This window comes from Peromyscus maniculatus, chromosome 13, assembly GCF_049852395.1.
Source record: "Peromyscus maniculatus bairdii isolate BWxNUB_F1_BW_parent chromosome 13, HU_Pman_BW_mat_3.1, whole genome shotgun sequence".
NCBI lineage: Eukaryota > Metazoa > Chordata > Mammalia > Rodentia > Cricetidae > Peromyscus > Peromyscus maniculatus.
The window spans coordinates 51,715,770-51,728,518 of NC_134864.1; the positions used below are offsets into that span (position 1 = coordinate 51,715,770).

Genomic DNA, 12,749 nt, shown 5'->3' on the forward strand with positions numbered 1-12,749 from the left:
CATAAAGAAATATTTACAGAGCTGCCAGGGTTTGGGGCTCTCCTTTTCTCCTCTTTGCTCTGGGAGTGAGCCCCCATTGGAAAGCCAATCATTGTGCGATAATGGTGCACTCTTAGAAGTTTGGTTTTCTCGTTTGTAAAATAGGGTTAAGGATGTCTACGTCACAGCATCTTTGTGTCATACAAGACAGGGTTGAGGTGGCAGGAGTAAATGATGTCATTGTCATCACAAATGATGTCAATAATCTGGTATTGTGTAACTTACTAAGCAAGTCAGAAACATGTACTTCCTTTGTATTTTGCCTTCACCCATAGTGGAGCTTGCAGTTGGTATTTCTTTGCTCTGGGTTTTTAGCAGAGCTTGAAAGCAAAAGCTACTTGAAGTCAACTTTCTGCTAGGTCTTTGATTTTGTCCCCTAAGCTCATTAAAGAGATTAGGGGTGCCCCAGGGTCAAAGATGAAAGGAGTGGGCCTCAGAAAGAAAAATGTATGTGTGGGAGTGAGGGAAATAGATATTGACCTTTGGAGCAATGGAATTTGCCGAAAAAGTGCCTGATGACCAAGCTGACAGTCACCTCCCGAAGTCACCATGGGTCTCTCAATGGTAGCACAGTGAGTGGGACTTGGAAGGCCTCCCACGATGCAGGGTGCATTGTACAATGACCCAGAACTCTGGAATGAGCAGAGCTGAAGGAGAATAGATAAGCTGTCTAGCAGTGGAATGGTTTCTAAGCACCTTGGCATGTAAGCTATTGAAGACACTTATCTAACACTTCCTCCATGCTAGACACCATTCCGAGTGCTTTCCATGCAGTCACATACTTGTTACCATACTTATTTGAAACAGTACCATTAGCAGATTATTAAAGGAGACAGAGAAGCAGAAAAGGACCCACATTTTCCCAGTTAGTAATTGGTACAACCTTGAGGCAAACTTGGGCAATCACTTATGATCCTCCTCTAACAAAATGTAATGAAATGCTCTGCTTGCCTGCTACAGTTCAAATGAACAGTGCTCCAGCTACCTTCACCATTTCTGCATTAGAAAAGCATGACAAGTGGACAGAGTGGCTCAGGGTATCTGCCTTCCAGGCCAGATGGTCCTCCCGGGCTGATGAGTCATGGCCAGCTTTACATAAATGACTGGTGCCATGGGCCCCAGAAGGCAGCTTTAGAAACAAAAGGCTTCTTTTTGAGGGTGGGAGGACCAGTTTGCTGAAGAAATCAGTTCCATTTTCAGAATCAGATCATTGGTCACAGGAAGCCAGTCAGACAGGGCCCCATGACAAAACTGAGGACCCACATAAAAAGAGAAGAGCTGGAGGACGCACAGGCTGGTGGTGGGGGTGACGACACACAGATCCAGAAGTTCAATTGTGGGAATTGTCTGCACCGGTCTCCTGTGCTCAGACTTGATGGGTCAGAACAGACTTCTGGGAGCAAACACTGAGAAAATGGTAACTTCTGGGCATGGGGGAGAGGTGGGGGCAGAGGTAGACTTGAACACTGGACTTTGGGAGGAAGAGTGGGCTTCTGTGGAGAGCCATGATGGGCAAGTCAGGGGCAACTCAAGGTCAGGGACTTATGGGAGACATTTATGGGTAGGGCCTGGAGAATATGGCAAACATGTATTTGTCCAGGAAAGAGAGAAGGAAATATCCTTCTCTTCTTCTAGCTCTGGGGCTCCCTGCCACCGTTCCAGCCAATGACACTATAATCAGCCCAATGTTACTCGATTTTAGTGGGACTTTGGACACTGGTTTGGGATCCCCATAACCAATCTTTCTTTCTTTCTTTTTTTTTTTTCCTACAGGAAGATCTATTGCTAGTTCTAAATTGCCAACTTCTAAATGGGTCTCTGCAACACAGTTTATTTCTATGTTGGGGATTGCCTGTAAACATGTTGCCTCCTTTCAAGATGATGGATGCGCTGGTTTAAAAGCTGGAGATTCACTCACATGTGATATACCCCAGCTTTCCCTCCATATAGCTGGTATGGCAGTGTGTTCCTGAAAAAGCAACATCAAAACATAAAGGGTTAAAGCCACCACCACCAACCACAAAAGTCCTCAGTTGCTTTTATCTCTTTTCTTCCGAGTTTCATCTCTTCCTGGAACCCAGGTGAGCAAATTCCAGCCATTAAACTGGCATTGCATGCTTTGCCAATGTCTAGTTCAGTCAAGCTTAGTTCACTTAACTCACAGACACAGTAGGTTTTCTTCTCTCTCTCTCTCTCTCTCTCTCTCTCTCTCTTTCTTGTTTTTGTTTTCTTTTTGACATCATTTACATTTTTTTGGTTCAGCTGTTTCCGGCTCTGAGGGAAGTGGCCATCTGTGGATGGAGTCAACCATGGGGAGGGAACTGGGCATGGAGTTCAGAGAGCTAATCTATCAAGCAGGCGCTGAATACTATAGGGAAAGAACTTGAATCTTGACTGCCCCATACAGACCAATATGTTAGAGCCTTGGTCCCCAGGGTGATTCTATGGGAAAGTCCAACCTTTGAGAGGTGGGGCCTAATGGGAGCTTCTTTAGTTACTGTGGGCGTGCCTCTGGAACGTACTGTGGTAGCTCAGGCCTTGATTCTTCTCTTTAGTTTCCTGGACGTGTGATAAGCAGGTTTTCTGTCTTACTCATCATCTAATGTGATGTGATAGCTCACCACAGGCTTAAAACGATGGGCCAAATTGATTGTGGCTGTGGCGGTAATTCAGTGCTGTGAGCACAGGCGTCCCTTTTACTTTTGGAAGTTAGTTATCTCGGGTACTTTGTTATGGTGACCAAAAGCTGGTGCTGCAGCCAAACTACAGCCATCTCTGCAACATACTGTCAATGGCTCTAATTTTTTACTTCATACCATGGCTTCCAGATTTTAATAAAAGACTATGTGCATCTCAAAAAATGCATGTTATTGTCTTGGTTAGGGTTTCTATTGCTGTGATGAAGTACCATGACCAAAATCAACCTGGGGAGAAAAGGATTGATTTCAACGTGTATGTCCATGTAATAGTTAGTCACTGAGGGAAGGCAGGGCTGGAACCCAAGGCAGGAAGCTGAAGGCAGGAACTGAAGCAGAGGCCATGAGGGACCTCTGTTTACAGGCTCTTAATGGTTGTAGCACCTAGGACCAACAGCCTAGGGGAGAGGGACTACACACAAAGTGAGCTGGGCCCTCAAACATCAATCATTAATCAAGAAAATCCACCCCCCTACAGGCTTTCCTACAAGCCAATCTGGTAGAGATATTTTCTCAGTTAAAGTTCTTCCTTCCAAAATAACTCTAACTCAAGTCAAGGTGACATCAAAGTAGCCAGTGCAGTTATAAAAATGTATGAGCAACCCTGTCTAAAGAGAGCCAGCATCCTTAGTAATTTCAAAGAATCCTCTTGCTTTTATAACTCTTAGATTTAAGGTTAACCAAAATGCTACTTTCCACAGGTAATTATAAAGCCAGAAGTTTGGTAATTTCAGATGAATAACTCAGAAAAAAAATCATTTATTTTCTTGGATAGTTCAAAGGTAGTAGACCATAAGACAAAAGAAAGCATCTTTTTCTTTTCTTTTGGTTTTTCGAGACAGGGTTTCTCTGTGTAGTTTTGCGCCTTTCCTGGAACTCACTCTGTAGTCCAGGCTGGCCTTGAACTCACAGAGATCCGCCTGCCTCTGCCTCCCAAGTGCTGGGATTAAAGGCGTGCGCCACCACTGTCCGGCCACATCTTTTTCTTTTTATGTAGCAAAGAATGACAAATTTGGGATTGTTAATGGCATCCATTCTTTCTAACAACAAACAGGAAAAATACAGAATAAACACATGAGATCTTTAAAAATGTAAGATGACAACATTTATATAATTTGAATTCAAAGTTGGTTTTGATAACCCCTGATTGCTGATAACACCCATTCCCTCCTGTTAATGGCACATCAATTTCTCTTGGGGTATTGGACCATTGGCAGTAGGAGCTCACACTCTTATCTATCTCCTTATATTTAGAAAACAATCTTCAGATTGTTTTTGTATTTGCTTGCTGTCTCAGTTACTTTTCTATTGCTATGATGAAACACAGTGACTATAGGCATCCTGGGGAGGAAATGGTTTATTCATCTTACACATCCAAGTAAACAGTCCATCACTGAGGAAAGTTGGGGCAGAACCTCAAGCAGGGTAGAAGCCTGGAGGTAAGAACTGATACAGAGGCCATGGAGGAGTGATGTTTCCTGGTTTGGTCTCCATGGCTTATTCAGCCTCCGTGTTATTGCACCCAGGACCACCAGCCCCAAGCTAGCATCATTCATGGTGAACTAAGCCCTCACATGAATTATCATGTAGGAAGAAAATTCACCAATTTTCTTGATAGACTCTGATAGCCAATCTGGTAGGGGAATCTTCTCAGTTGAGAGTCTCTCTTGCCAAATGACTCTAGCCCTTGTAAAGGTGACAAAACTAGTTAGCATATTTGTCTATGGCCTTTCCACATTCACTCTCTGTCTTAAGATGCCTAGGATGACCTCAGCATCATGCTCTTCATTCCTTTTGAGCACAAATGTTTATCTTTTACTTTGCAGGTCGGCTGCTAAGCACATTCCTTCATCTTGGCAACTAGACTACCACCCTAACAGGATGAGAAAACCTTCTCAAGTGTTTTCCTTTATGAACCTAACCATCCTCTTTGTTTGCAACCATAGAGTACCTGAGACAACTCCCTTACTAGACAGTTGTAGTACCAAGTTTTTATGTCAAGTGGAAACTAGCATGTCATGTTAGGCTTAGGTATGTCAACTACGATTTCTTCCATACACACACACACACACACACACACACACACACACACACACACACACACTTGTTCCCTTTTCCTATTGAAGAGTCTATAAACTCTTATGAGTAAACAGTCTTCTAATTTAGCCAAGGATTTCAAAAGGGGAAGAGAGGCATAATAACACACTATGCAGCTCATGAAGAAGGTGATAATAAAGGTATGGACAGTTGTAGAAAACTTGAGAGCCATCCCATTTCCGAAATTACTTACAGGATATTCATGCTGCTATTAAATAAGCAGATAATCTTTATCTGCTAATAAAAGAGGCAGCCTGTTGCCAGAGGACTGTGACAGTCTTAACAAGTTTTACAGAAAATAAAAATACCAGCAGATAGCAGGTATCATGTTTTCTTTTGGCAAATGTTAACACTTCCCAGCTAGCATGCCTTGCTTACTTAATTGGTCCTATAAAAACCCACCAGGCCATTTCACTCGGAGCCATTGAAATTCTCTAGACCAATTCTTTATAGCTTTTCAGAGCCTAGATGGAAAACAGCTACAAAAGAGGCTGATGGAAAGGCTTTTTCAGCTCTCAGGCCTGTATTTACAAACCTTACAATCTTTGTGTGTTTACTTGTTTTAAAATAGATGAAGTGAATAAATCAGGCAGGTTATTATTACCATTATTAGTTTGGTTTGGAGAAGAAAAAATAAATCACTGACATGAGAGAATAATAATAATAATAATAATAATAATAATAATAATAATAATAATAAAGTATGTTGGCTTAAGCAAGTCCCAGATTGCCTAAAATAGCTTCAACATCACCTTGTCTGCGACTGACTGCAGACCTAACACATTCACTTGCCCTGAGTCCATGTAGGAGCTGGTTACAGCATTTGCTATATATGCATGTCCTATGGAGTGTTGGCTTAGATACATACATTCCTTAGCCAGATTGTGAGTTTACTCCATAAAGTATACATAATGCCATATTCTTGTTGCCAATGACTGGCCTCCACTGAGGCTGAGCAAATGGATATTTATTGAAACTGAGATTGAGGAAATAAATATTTATTAAAATCGAACAGGATATGGAGAAAATGCAAAAGAAATTCAAAGAAAAGAAATTGTGAGAGATGCCTTAGGCTCAAGCCACTGAGTGTGTGGTAGTATGGAAGAAAAAAATGTCAGACCCATTGAAAAAATACTTTAAGACATTCATTTAATAATCTCTTCAGCAAACATTTTGGGTTTAAAGACTTTTGTGAGTACACTTTATTTCTCTCTGGGCTATTTTTAATTTAGTTTGAGAGTATAGCTGGACATCTGCATCTAAAGAGTCAACCAAACACTGAAAAAATGTTTGTTTTCATGCATCTGGATAGTTGTGATAATAGCTCTGTTAGTAATGTACTCTTCTTGGTAGCATGAGAATCCAGGTTCTATTTCTAGAACCTTCATTAAAAGAAAAAAAGCCAGGCATGGTGGAACATGCTTTTAATCACAGTGCTGGGAGGTGGGGACTGTTGAAATCTTTAGGGTTCATTCGTCAGCCATCTTAGCCTAAGTGATCCAAGGCTAGTGAGAGACCCTACCCCCCAAACAAAACAAAACAGAAAAGGTGGACAGAACCTGAAGAATGACACCTAACATTCATGTCTGGACTCCACATGTATGTACATGCATGTACTGCAGGATATTTTATCACACTGTGTTTAAGGCACCTTCTGACTGGTTCAATAAAGAGCTAAAAGGCCAATAGCTAGGTAAGAAAGGATAGGCAGGGCTTCTGGGCAGAGATAGGAACTCTGGGAAGAATCTGAGAGGCATAGATTTTGCCAGCAAGACACGGAGGAAGTTGGACATACAGTATGGAAGAGAGGCAATGGGCCACGTGGCAGAATGTAGATTAACAGAAATGTGTTAATTTAAGTTATAAGAGCTTGTTGGGAAGAAGTCTAAGCTAAGGCCAAACTTTCATAATTAGTAAGAAGTCTCCATGTCATTATTTGGGAGCTGGGTCCAAAGAAAGTATGACTACAATTGGTGGTCAACGCACAGCATGTATATCCAAACACAGGTCCTGAGGAAGCTGAGAAAAGTTCTGGACACAGAGCTATATATGGCTTCTTAGTACTGCAGTCTCTCAAAAAACGCCTGGTACTAAAGGCATACAGAGAAGCAGCTCTTTTAAGAGGCCCTGCTGTGCAGCTGAACACTTAAAACAGCTGGTGTGCTACTCAGCACTAGGTAGAAATGTCTGTTGCAGCATGGGTACAACAAGTTCCCAGAGCTGGAGCAGACAGGTATGGCTCCCAGCTGGTGCCTGTGAGCATGAGGCTTAGCTCTTACAGAAAGGCAAACAGCAATTGCAGCCCAGAACCAGTGGGGGTAGCTTGCTGAACTGACCCAAGGGGTGGGGTGTGGGGGCTGGAGCCAGCTGCAAGCACCATGGCTAAGTGGAGCCATACAGTGGGTGGCTGTTTAAGGTTTGGCTCAAGCAGTCAGAAAAGGCTGCAGGCCCACAGGAAGCCAGGTCCAGATGAGAAAAAAACCCTGAACAGGAAAGTATGCTGAAAAATGTGCTTAGATGCTAAAGAAAAAAAAAAAGAAAGAAAAGAAAATGGGTATAGACAGTCAGAGAAAAAAGTAAATAGTTTAAAAAAATCTTTAAAGAAAGAATAAAGCAATATAAAAAGAATTAGCCACAGAAAGATGGGAATACGCAAGGAGTCTGGATCCTATATAGTGCTTTATTAACTTTAAAATTTTTAAATGCTAATGAGCAAAAAACAACAGCTGCTAAGATACATTGGATTATGGAAACTGCTGAATTAAACCAGCCTATATATTTTAAGGATGTTGTCATTTCAGAAAGGAAGTCAGGAAGTGTGTTGCATTGGGGGAGAGGTTATGCTTTAGTTTCCACAGGAAATGAAAAGCTATGGATTCCTTCAAAATTAATAGAGGTCAGATTTGGTTGCAGACATGAAGGAAAAAAAAAACAACCAAAAATTACAAGACAGGTGATGCATATGCTGATCCCTGGACATGGGAACAGCTCTGAGACTAGATGAGACATGATAAATCTTGTGGGCTACAGAGTCCTCATGACTTATTATTACATGTCATCATTTCATATGGCATGGATGGAGATTTATATTACAGTCTGGTTATGCCGTCCAAATGACCTTATAAAGTTGACAGGTGCCTTTTACCTGCTCAGACATACAACAGAATATCATCATTAGCTGACTTGTGCATACCACATATTCCATACTTGTGTTAATGCAGGTATCTATGTTACCTTTAAACATTTGTGTGTTTCAGAGAAAAAAGGACCAGACACCAACAAAGACAAGTAGCCCAGGATGCAGCCTCTTAGAAGGCCTGTTGCAGTGTCCCCAAAAGTCTGCCTCCAGAACAACTACAAAAATACTAGCTGAGAGGTCCAACTTCACAGACTACTCCAGCCAGGTCTTCAGATAAGCTCTACACTTTCCCATCACACAGAGAATGGATAAATGATACAGTGAGCTTTCCCGGGACTTGACAGTTATCCCAATTTTCTCAAGATTCCCCCAAAGATGCCATTGACCCACATAACGGAGTAATTTTAAGAACATGATGCCCACATTCCTAAGAGGTGGGGTGGGTGGTTTTTGGGCATTTGGTGGATTATGGATGTTTGTCATTGTTTAGGGCTATTAGTTCCAGGGTGTTATTGGTCATGGTGAGGTACGAAACTAAATAAAGGAGGTTAGATTCAAGGATCTCTTTCTGAAAAGAAAAAAAGGGGGGATATAGGAATGATAAGACAAAATGGTACATTACTGAATTGGTTGAAAAGCAACTACTAGTCTCAACTATTTATATTGTATGAATTTTTGTATATTGATACAAATTTAAGGTTATTTTTGTTATACTGTATATATGTTTCTACTCTTGTTTAAAGTATTGTATCTATACAACTCATTTAAAAATGGTAGTCCTTGAAAGCTATTATTATAAACTATTTAGGATAATTAAGAAATGCAAGTTAGTAGTCATCTATAACAATAGACTTATCATGTTAGGATGTTTTAAAGGTCAAACAGATAATGTATATATGTACACACACACACACACACACACACACACACACACACACACACACACACACACACAGGTTTTTCGGGACAGGGGTTCTCTTTGTAGTTTTGGTGCCTGTCCTGGATCTCTGTAGACCAAGCTGGCTTGAACTCACAGATATCTGCCTGGCTCTGCCTCCAGGTCTGGGATTAAAGGCATGTGCCACCACCGCCTGGCTTCAGACATATATTTTAGATAGGTGGTCTTCAAACACTTCAGAGTTCTATAGAATATGGCATTTAAGCTTTTTAATAACAAGGCTTTTCATGACAGTGAGATATGTCTGCTTTTGGCGGCACCAATTTACTTCAGAGAAGATAATGGACATTGAAGAATCTCCATATAGAATTTGCACAAGAAACTGCCCTTGCCTTGATTGCTGACTGTATGCTGTCCAAACTGGACAAGCAAGACATAAAGGAAGTTGACTGCTGAACTTTGAACTTACCCAGGACAGGATAGATAATAGAATACTTTCTCCAAAGTTGTCAAATACAGATGGAGTAGACATTGTGAATATAATTCTTACCTGATAATTGTTATTATCATATATAGTTTTATCATGTTAGAGTTAAACCCTTTCCTTTTTATTTAGACAAAAAGGGGGAAATGTTGCAGGATATTTCACTGTGTGAAAGGTACCTTATGATTGGCTTAATAAAGACCTAAATGGCCAATAGCTAGGCAGGAAAGGATAGATGGGACTTCTGAACAGAGATAGGAACTCTGGGAAGAACCTGAGAGGCTTAGATTTCATCAGTGAGACACAAAGAAAGTCAAATATATAGTATGGAGGAGAGGTAATGAACCACATGGCAGAATGTAGATTAATATAAATGGGTTAATTTAAGTTGTAAGAGCTTGTTGGGAACAAGTCTAAGATAAGGCCAAGCTTTCATAATTAGTAAGAAGTCTCCATGTCATTATTTGGGAGCTGGTGGTCCAAAGGAAGTCTGACTAGGCACATATGTATATATACTTGTATACTTGTCCATCTACAAACATGAGCACACAGATATGTGTGTACACACAATGCATATTACCGAACACATTTATATAATTTCCTATCATTCTTTTCTAAATTATAGAGATTAAAAACCATCTACATAACATTGACATTGCATCAGATATTATCAACAGTCTGTAGAGGCTTTGAAGTATATAGGAGAAAGCCTACAGGTTCTACACAAATCCTCAGCATTTTAAATAAGGGACTTGAGCATCTGCAGGTTTGTTATCTCCAGAGTGGTCCTGAGGATAGGAAGGAAGGATAATAGTTGCAGGATAATTTATTTTCCTACTTTTTTTCTTGACAGCATAGAAGTTTACTGAAATAGGATGGTTGTGGGGAACATTCTTTAGGTCTATTGACCTGAGTATTATATACTGGGGCATCTCAAAATCTGTGAAATAGTTTTGATTATGACGATGAGGATGATTTTGTAAGCAAATGTGGACTGCTTAGAGATTTATGGAAGTGGAAGGAACCAATGCTCAGTTTCTATTATTGAGCCTGAATCTCATATTCCTTATTGACTACCTGGAGAATTTATAAGTTGCTAGGGGTAGCTCTCCTTCCCTATCCCTTGATTTGACTTTAATAAGAACTTCTGTGGTGCTGAGGACCAGCCTACTCTAGACACTACAGTCTCATGAAAGATGCTTTGTTGGGTCTGGCTGAGAGACAGAAATGAAATGTTAACATTCTAAACTTGCTCTCCTAGATCTTTCCAAATGTAGCAAGACAGAGGTGTAATTGCTCAGGCCTCCTCTAGACAAAAGGTACCAGTGTTTTTCTTTGGCATAGGGAAAAGAGTGCAAAGGGTGCTGAGATCCTAATCCTCAGTTTGGAGTATCTCAGGCGATCACAGAGAACGCTTGTCTTTTATTACAGTGTGGTTCCCAGCATCCCTCTGGGATGCCTTAGATTCAAATTGTCTGGGAAACATAAAATCGGTCACATTTGGCAAAGCTCAATACACCAGAGCATGGGAAACACAAATTAAAATAGACACTTTTTTAGTCACTAAACTGTTTGGTTACAAGTTTGCTTGGTATAAAGAGAATCATTAGAAAAGGGAACTCCCAAGGGACCAGCCTCCAGCTCAGGTTTGGTGAGCTTCACAGGCATGTTAGGTCTCTTTGAGGCTTAGCATCTTCATCCTCTTCGCTCAAAGTAAAGAAGTCTTACATAAAGCCAAAACAACAAGGACTAGTCATTCTAAGATCACTTTCTTCTTCTGCTCATAGGAATTCATAGAAACTGTTCAATGGGTTGGACATGATGTTCTGTTCCTGGGAGGGTGGCAATCACTTTATCCCTGGTGTTTGTCTGTTCGGGGAGTCTGAGCTTTGCCTAAAAGTTGCCTCTCATTTCTTGTCGAAGGCAGTGAATCAATCGGGATCAAGTTTGAGACAGGGTGAATTATTATTGCATCTGTTATTCCATAGAAATCTTTCCTTTTCTACTTTGGAGAATCTAAGAGACACATTGTCCCACCACCGTACATATCATGCTATTTAATTCTAACATCTGTAGGAAACATAAATAGTTACTGATTTGGATACAGCCTGATATGCCTTTCTCCAAAGAGGCTGACATCTCTGGGTTTGGATCAACAATGTACCCAACATACTTCTGTTAATATGTATTTATACATTTCTTTTTTTTTTAGACTAGATCTCATGCACCTGCATCTTACCCATATAAATGAGGCTAGCCTTGAACTCCTGATCCTTCTACTTTAGACTCCTCAGTGCTAGGATGACAGGTGTGTGCCACCTCCCCTGGCACCATTAGTGTTTTTAAACTCCATTCTAGGAAAAGGAATCTCCTGTCCTGAGGAGGTGCCATTGTTTTGTACAACAATGGGAGGTACTGGGACTAATGTTTGGCCCACATGTCAGTCCTGACCTCCTATGATGCAGGTATGGAAACTGAAGGGAATTAGCTCCATTCTCCGCACCTTGACCTTGTGAGAAGAAATATGTGTAAAACCTAGAGCAGGAAACGCCCTTTAATAAGCTTGTTTTTCCAAGGAGATGGGAGACTAGAAGGCCCCAATCATCCAAGAGGACACATAGGATGGATTACAGCCAGGATGTTACAATGCCCACACTCAGCTCTGCTCCAGTAACAGTACCAAGAGCTAATGTGATACGTATTGAGAACCAGCTGCAAGTTAGGCACTGTCACAGACAAGTTCTTATCATCCAACTCTAAGCTCTGCCCCTGGGCATTTCTGTGGTTGCTCATGAGTTGAGTGAATTTTAGAGGTACTTACAAGACAGAGAAAGTGCTACACAGAGAAACCAGAGTCTCCCTGCAGTGCTGACAACATTCACTTCTGTTCCTTGAATGTTGAATGAATTAGCCCAGTGATCCTCCTACAAAGACTTCCCTTATCTCAAGACACACCATCCTATTATATTGGTAAGATCTGGAGAACATGATTTGCTCAGATCTCAGACACAAACAGTTGATATCTTTGATGATAATACTCTGAAATTGTTATTAAACTCATATTTAAGGTCTAAGAGAAGGCGCAGAAGGAGTAAGGTATGCAAACCTTCCTTGTCCTCTTTAGAGTAGCCGACCTGCTTGCCCCAGACCAGTGAGGTACCCAACAGGAAGTAAGCGTGAGAGCAGGACAGAATGAACAAGTACAGTTCTGTGGTTTGCTTTATATAAACAACTTCTGTGGGAGAAGATGACTGTGGTCTGGGTAATGTTCATATCTATAAAACTCCAGAAACCTGAGTGTAACCCGATCTGCACAGAACTTTCCTGACCTGACTGTGGACTTCTGCTCTGAATTATTTTGGTGGAGAGGAATTTATGATTGGAATCAGGCATGGG

General features: G+C 41.0%; 1 protein-coding gene across 1 annotated transcript in view; it reads right to left on the reverse strand.

The window, feature by feature from the left end:
* The window catches only part of Pard3b (par-3 family cell polarity regulator beta), a 978,380-nt gene that overhangs the window by 94,893 nt on the left and 870,738 nt on the right, over nt 1-12,749 (reverse strand). The gene's annotated exons all lie outside the window — the stretch shown is intronic.